Genomic DNA, 6,724 nt, shown 5'->3' on the forward strand with positions numbered 1-6,724 from the left:
TTGCTCAAGTGTTTTGAAGTCAAATTTTCCAGAAGCTTTTTAAAAACTTTATTGGTTTTAGACTATGTGTCTTAAAAAATCCATCTCATTGATTTAGCATTCCAAGCATTCTCCTGAATGAAACTTTTGAAAACTTCTGGACAGACAGATGCAGATGTCTAGTAAAATTTATCACAGACAAACTACTGAATTTTTAAAATTGTTATGAAGAAATTCCAACATTAATTCTTCATGTCTTTCTTGGATCAGTCATTTGATAAAATACCTGTTGTGTTGATGAAAATTGGAAAAACATTTTATTACTTCTATAGAGTCATAGTAGAACGGGGTAAAATTTCTCTACGTAAAGCTAAGCTGAAGGAATTGCGGGCGCAGCTTCCTGAACGATAATTATAATCTCGCATAATTCAAAATGTTTAGCCTTTTTGAAACATTTTTTTCAATCACTTTTTTGGTGTAGAACGAAACGGATTGAAAATCGATCTTCCAATGAAAATACTGTTTATCTGGAGTGCAGTGAAGTTAATATGAGCACGAACAGTTGATTTTCTCTGAATTTTATATTACGGGGGCCATATGAATCTAATTTATTAAAAAAAATACAAACACTTGTTTTGTACGATTTTTACTTCGTATAAGCTGAATCCAGCACATTTGTAGTTCCATGTCAAAATTTGAGCTCGATTCATAAAAACAAATCATATTGACAGCATCTTAAAATTGACAATTTTGTATGGAAATCGGCATCTTTTCGATAAATTACAGTGTAATTTAAAAAAATAGATTTTGTTGAACAGTTTTGAACTCAAAATTTCGCTGATGTTTCTAAAATGAGAGATTTATAATAATTTGAACAGTTTTGTTCAAAAGCTGCCTGGAGAGTCAGATCTCCTTTTTCAAGCACTTTGTATAAACAACGTTTCAGTGCTTACTAAATTATATCCAGTGCTGTAGTCACTCGCATACTGCGCTATATCACTATCAATAAAAAATAAGCAGTTTGCTTAAAATGAGTTCCGTTCCCCAACCGACACTCTTTGAAGATAAATTCGAGGTACATGACAGCTAGGATAGGATGCGTCACGTAGTCAGCCGATTTTAGACCATTTCGCTGTCAAACGGAGGCCAGTCGCTGATTGGTCGAAATTGATACCCGTTTGCTGCGATCAGATTGCTTTGTTGTTGGCTTGGCCGTGTTGCTAGTTTGTAGGTTTAGAATGTGACAACAACATCCAAAATCGTTGTATTTTTCTATTCGAGTTTTATCGACTTAAAAATATCAGTATTCAGATGTAAATCAACCTAAAATAACTCCCATGTCTAAACATTGATAGAAATCATTGATTGGATACAAAATCAATTGAAGTTTTGATATATTTAACTATAAATTAAAGAACTTTCCGTTTGTAATCAATTTTACTTGCAAGTTATGCTATTCCAATTCCAAATAGTGATTTACGGTGCGAAACATGCATCCGAATTTCAATCGTTAAATTTAAATTGTATGAAAGATTTGGAATAAAGTAGTGTGGCAGCACTGGTTTTCCATCCTCGACGAAATCAAACGAAAAAATAACAAGGCAGGCGAATTTCTGTTGTCACATCCTACCCAAGTAACCAGTAAGCATTTAAAATAGCATTCCTTCAGCATTATAGTAGCCTTTACGACAAGGCGTTTAATGCTAATTAGCCGTATATGCGCCTATGGTGCTACCTTACAGCAGGTTTTGGCAAAACAACGGGCTGTCTTAGTGCTATCCCTTCAGGAACGTCGTGACGAAATGTCAAAGAAGCGTAACGCCTCGTCGAGCAAAAAAAAACAAAAATAGATTGACGTCTGCTTCTCGTTCTCTCAGCCTGCTTCCCCGCTTCATCGTCCTTCCATGTTCCAGCCGGTACTTTTTTGCTGATTTTTGTAGTGATGTAGGTTTGAACTTATGATCCGGAGATTGATTAATCGTATCTGCTTCGGATTCTGTTGCTCCTGATCCACGATGCTAAAGCTGTCCCGGTGGCGTGCGTTGATTTAATCGCCAATATAAAGAATGATTCGATAACAGCTTCAGATTCAACATCAAAGACGCATATTTTCATTGGGATATTTCATTGTGGTAGAGCATTACGATCCCTTTGTTTAAATATCTGTGGAATAAGATTTTTTCTTCCCTCTTTCAAACAATCCTATGATCCACCAAAGCATTCACCTATTCGGCACATATTTTCCGACGAAATGATAAATAATTGGTGATTTTTTGATGGACAAGTTCCCAATCCAATCCAGCTGCAGTAATGTTTTCTTTGGTGCTTTTGGATGAGTAGGGGAAAATAAAGAAACAAAAAAGATGCACAAATTTGTAAACAGAAGCATAGGCTCTGTAAGAGAGAGACAAAATGTGTTGCCAAATGCGTAACATATCTCCCAACCTTTTTGCTCCTAGCATTTAAAGAGCAGTTGAAAAGCATTCTGTATGCTCCCAAGTGAAACCACTTCAAGCAGTTGAAATGCTAATTAACAGCCGAAAGCTTTTGAGCAGCACAGCTTATGCTAACTCAAGGCAGCTATGCATTCGAACTGCTCATGTAGGGCAGCAAGCAGTTTAAATGCGTAATACGGGCTGATACACGGCTTCTTCAAATGCTTAGTGGTTACCTGGGTATCCTAGCATGACAGTAGAAAAATTAACCATACATGACATTTTGAGTAATTGAAGTTTTAACACCATGTATTGTACATCATGCGTCTTTCTGGTTGTACTATCTCTTCCACATTTTTTTGCGCACACAGTTATCTCTTTGTTGTTGTTGTAATAAAGATCTGAAATAGAAGATCTTTCTGAAGGTAGCTAAGTAGCTTTGTTCCAGTTGAGAAGCAAAGCCAGAAGTCAGAAGATGACAACTATGCCGAGTTGCGATTCGGAAGCAATTTTCGTATAAAAATGGCAACGCATGTTTGATTGTTTCCTGGGGGCATCGAAAATAATAATAAATGTTGACGCATCGGTAATTAGCCTTGTTGGCCTAGAGTATGTGGTTTGTGGAAGATCCTTGATGCATCTTAACAACTCAATTATTCATTATTGCTGAATTGACTGCACCGTTTCCAGAACATTAGGTTCCAAAGGACAACGATTCTAATAAGATATGTGTTTGAAGTGGCTTCCTGGGAACAGTCATGAATGATATACATGAGCTTTTGAAAATATCAACAATGTTTTTCTTAAGGGCCTAACTGACTTGATCGATTTCTCTTCGTGGCCAGTACTTTACAAAAAGGGATTCTCACATTTTTTGCAACGACACTGCTGGTGGTGGTGACACTGGTGTCCATTGGAGCTAGAATTAGTTGTTATCCAAAGTGATCTTGTCATTCAAACTTCTATTTGAACCATCTAGGACGTTGGTAAAACCAGTGCTGAAGCTAGCAAGGCCACTACAAACAAGAAAATCTGGTCCGATGCGACACTAGATTTAGACACTTGACAATTGACAGATAAAATTCCCTCGAATCTCCAATCATTAAAATTAGTAGAACACAGAGTCAAATATCTGACCAAGCACTAGCTAAAATGGCTAAAATACAGTCATCTGTATAAGACCGACCAAAATTCGATGCCTATCCAACAGATGTTTGCAAATCTGTTTGTTTCTAGTCAAAATTTAATTTAATAGAACCTGTGTTCGTCAAGGTCAAACCTTAGACTCGCCTCAAATTTATAAAAATATAATAGAATTTTGTTATGACGTTTGCTTATCAGTTGTTATGAAGCAAATATTGTTCTGCGTTTTGACAGAAAAACTGTAATAAAGATTCAAAATTGGTCACATAAGGCCGAAAAGATTGATTCAATCTCTATAATGAAAAAAGTTTAACAAATTTCCTCGCCTTGCATCATCCCAAATGATATGCGTAGAACGTGGCGCAATATCGCGTCTCTTGTTATCTAACACAATATTTGCCAAAGCAATTGACCCTCCTCCAGCACCAGCACCCAGCAGGGAGCAACTTTGTTTGACCACCATCAAGAATGGTGAGGTGAGTGATAATTACTCACATCCGTTGATAACAACACCGGCCGCTCACGATGGATGAAGGTGCTGATGAGATATTGCGCTGTTTGCAAAATAATCCACCAACACACATCACATCGGAGCTCTCGTGGACTGGTATTCGCTATCGTCGAAATAAATCGCGTTCCACCACGAACAAGTGCTAATTCAATTCCCGGAAAGTCCGCACTGAAAAGCCGTAACTCTACACATCACCAGATTTTGGTTTTGAGTGCCTTCCATCAGGTTATCACCGACAACAAGCGAAACGAAACGAAACAATCTTTTGTTCGTTGATCGCCTTCTAAAAATATCTCACTCGACGCTCGCTGTTGACTTTACACTACAGTCTACGCTTATTGCCGCCTACTTCGACGATAACCAAACCACTCTTGAGCATTCAGCTCTCATCACCCGTCATCACTCAGAATTATTGTTGTTCCGATTACAACTTTGTCGAAGAGGCGGTTGAGTTGGGAAGTGTAAAAACCAACTCTCAAGAGGTTATCACCAGAAGGGCGATCGCCGATCAGGTATTTCTAGTTTGAGGATAATTCCCCGACTACCTAACAGCTGTACACAGCATGCAGTAGTAGGAGTAGACTCTCATCTACTAAGTTCCAGGCAGCGGATTTCCCGACAAACAACACTGCCAATCGAAAGATTTCAACGGTTTTCCGAAATCATCATCAACAGGTTGCATAAATTCTAGCCATTACCGATCATGCGCAGTAGGCGGCGAATTTCATCTCGGTGTATTACGCCCACGTAATCAAAGCGGAATAAAAAAAATCCGATTTTGATTGGGCGATTTGAATGCCCGAATTGACGACGACGACTTTTCGATGTCTTATAACGTCAAGGCACAGACAAACAGACGTAACACTTCGAACATTTTTCGATTTAAATCATAGTTACGAAAACATATTCGCCCAATGCTAAAATGACTAAGTTTGGCCGACCATCAACTAGGTGGCGGTAGTGAGCAAACGTCAAACTCGAACAAAAACGATGTGAGCGCCACAGATGGGTAGTTGGCCAACTATCAAATTTTGAAAAAGATCGTTAAATCGAAGTACGATGGGAATTATCAGAGTGTTACGTCTGTTTGTCTGTGGTCAAGGCCTACTTAACCTAAGTCCGCTTAGTCTCGATATACGGTACGCCCAAACTTACCTTCAATGTAAAATCACCAAAGTCGTAGAACGCCCCGGTGTGCATTATCGCGGTAGACATTCTCCGTGGATTTCTAGCGATCGTGATGGCAGTTTTTTGTTTGGTTCAACGCCTGCTAGGATTTTCGGTCTTCTTTCTTTTTCTTCTCACGAACCACGATCGGTCAATTCTCGTTTCGATTGGTCGAAACGTCGAAAACAGGGACTCTGCGCGCGCAGACACACACAGGATGCACCGTAATCACTTGTTGGAGCGATTTCTTCTACTTTTCCTTATCACTGGTCGATCACTTTTACTTTTTGTATTGCTTTGTATCGGGTGTTGAAAATGCACTATCTATTGCCAATCTGCAAAGAACGATTTTCGATTCACACTGCGTTGGTATTCTATTTTACACTGCTATTGCTCTTCTTTCGATTTCATATGCTTCGATCTTCTCTTCTCTATTTTCGCATACCAAGAACCACTCTTCTTCTTTTTCTGCAAAGAAAAAAAGAAAGAAATCAGTAATCACTTTCAATTTCAATTCGAATCATCGATCACTCAGCGCACAAACGAACGAAAAATTTCGATTCACTCGGTCCAATTTCTCTCCAACTCTCTCTCGCTCGTTCCTTTCACTTTCGTTCTTGACGGTGGTGAAAGTTTGTTCTAATCAGCGAAACTCGCGAACAAAAATCCAGAACAAACTCTCGCTTCCAAACTCAGAAAGAATAGGCAAAATCTTCTACGTACGTTTTCAACGAAAGGTGGATTCTCGATGTGCGTTTCGGTGACGATATACCTCTCTTCGAAGGGAGGCAGATGCTGGGGTTTCGAATCACGCGGAGGCGGAACGGATTAGCCAGGTAAGCTCAACAAGCGAATCACGAACGGATCAATAAAACAAAAAACTCTGCGAGTGTTCAATGTAGGTACTTCGCGCAAAATCAACGATTCTGTTTGTCAGTCTCTGTGTCCCAAAATCACTCATCAGTCGGTTGTTCCAGTGTTCCAGAACTTGTCGCGTTTCACCGAAGGAAAAAACACCAGACTGATTCTTTCGATTTTTCAATTGGGGGATTCCAGAGCTTCTCACAACACTATTCTTGGGTTGGTTGGTTTCTGGCACAGTACAGTACAGCGATGACGGGGGGTGATTCAAAGTTAGGCTACCTCTACTCTGTACGCCGCTCGTTTCAAAACTGAATCGAGTGTGCCTGGAATGATACGTCGATATGGTCAAAGCAAGCGCTGGCTTTGCCGAGTCGGCTACCCGAGTGTGCGAACTGCGAGAGAGTCTTTTGGGTTCGCTCTCTTGCTTGTCCCCTCGCCGCAATGGCTCTCTCCCTCAGGGAATCGCTCGCATCATGCGATCGGACTGGCAGGGGTAGGGATGCCTAACGATTTTTCCCCTCATACTCGCTGTCAAAGTGCGGATACGAACGAATGGCTGTTTGTCTTGCTGGTAGCGGCGAAGTTGTACGGAAAGGTGATAATCTCACGATACCATAATGGAAGA

The 6,724-nt window shown here is 39.9% G+C and overlaps 1 non-coding gene across 5 annotated transcripts in view; it reads right to left on the reverse strand.

Moving 5' to 3' along the window:
• Positions 1-6,496, reverse strand: part of LOC115253634 (uncharacterized) — an 86,960-nt gene extending 80,464 nt beyond the window's left edge. For 4 of the 5 annotated variants that reach the window (XR_009998668.1, XR_009998670.1, XR_009998669.1 and 1 more), the window contains exons 1-2: positions 5,959-6,422; positions 5,224-5,703 (exon numbers count right to left, since the gene is read on the reverse strand). This is a non-coding gene — a transcript (uncharacterized LOC115253634). Of the gene's footprint in view, positions 1-5,223; positions 5,704-5,958 lie in introns of those variants that run through there. The other variant, XR_009998666.1, reaches the window with a different exon arrangement.
• Between the last annotated feature and the right edge of the window lie 228 nt (positions 6,497-6,724).

The sequence above is a fragment of the Aedes albopictus genome, chromosome 3 (assembly GCF_035046485.1).
Source record: "Aedes albopictus strain Foshan chromosome 3, AalbF5, whole genome shotgun sequence".
Lineage (NCBI taxonomy): Eukaryota > Metazoa > Arthropoda > Insecta > Diptera > Culicidae > Aedes > Aedes albopictus.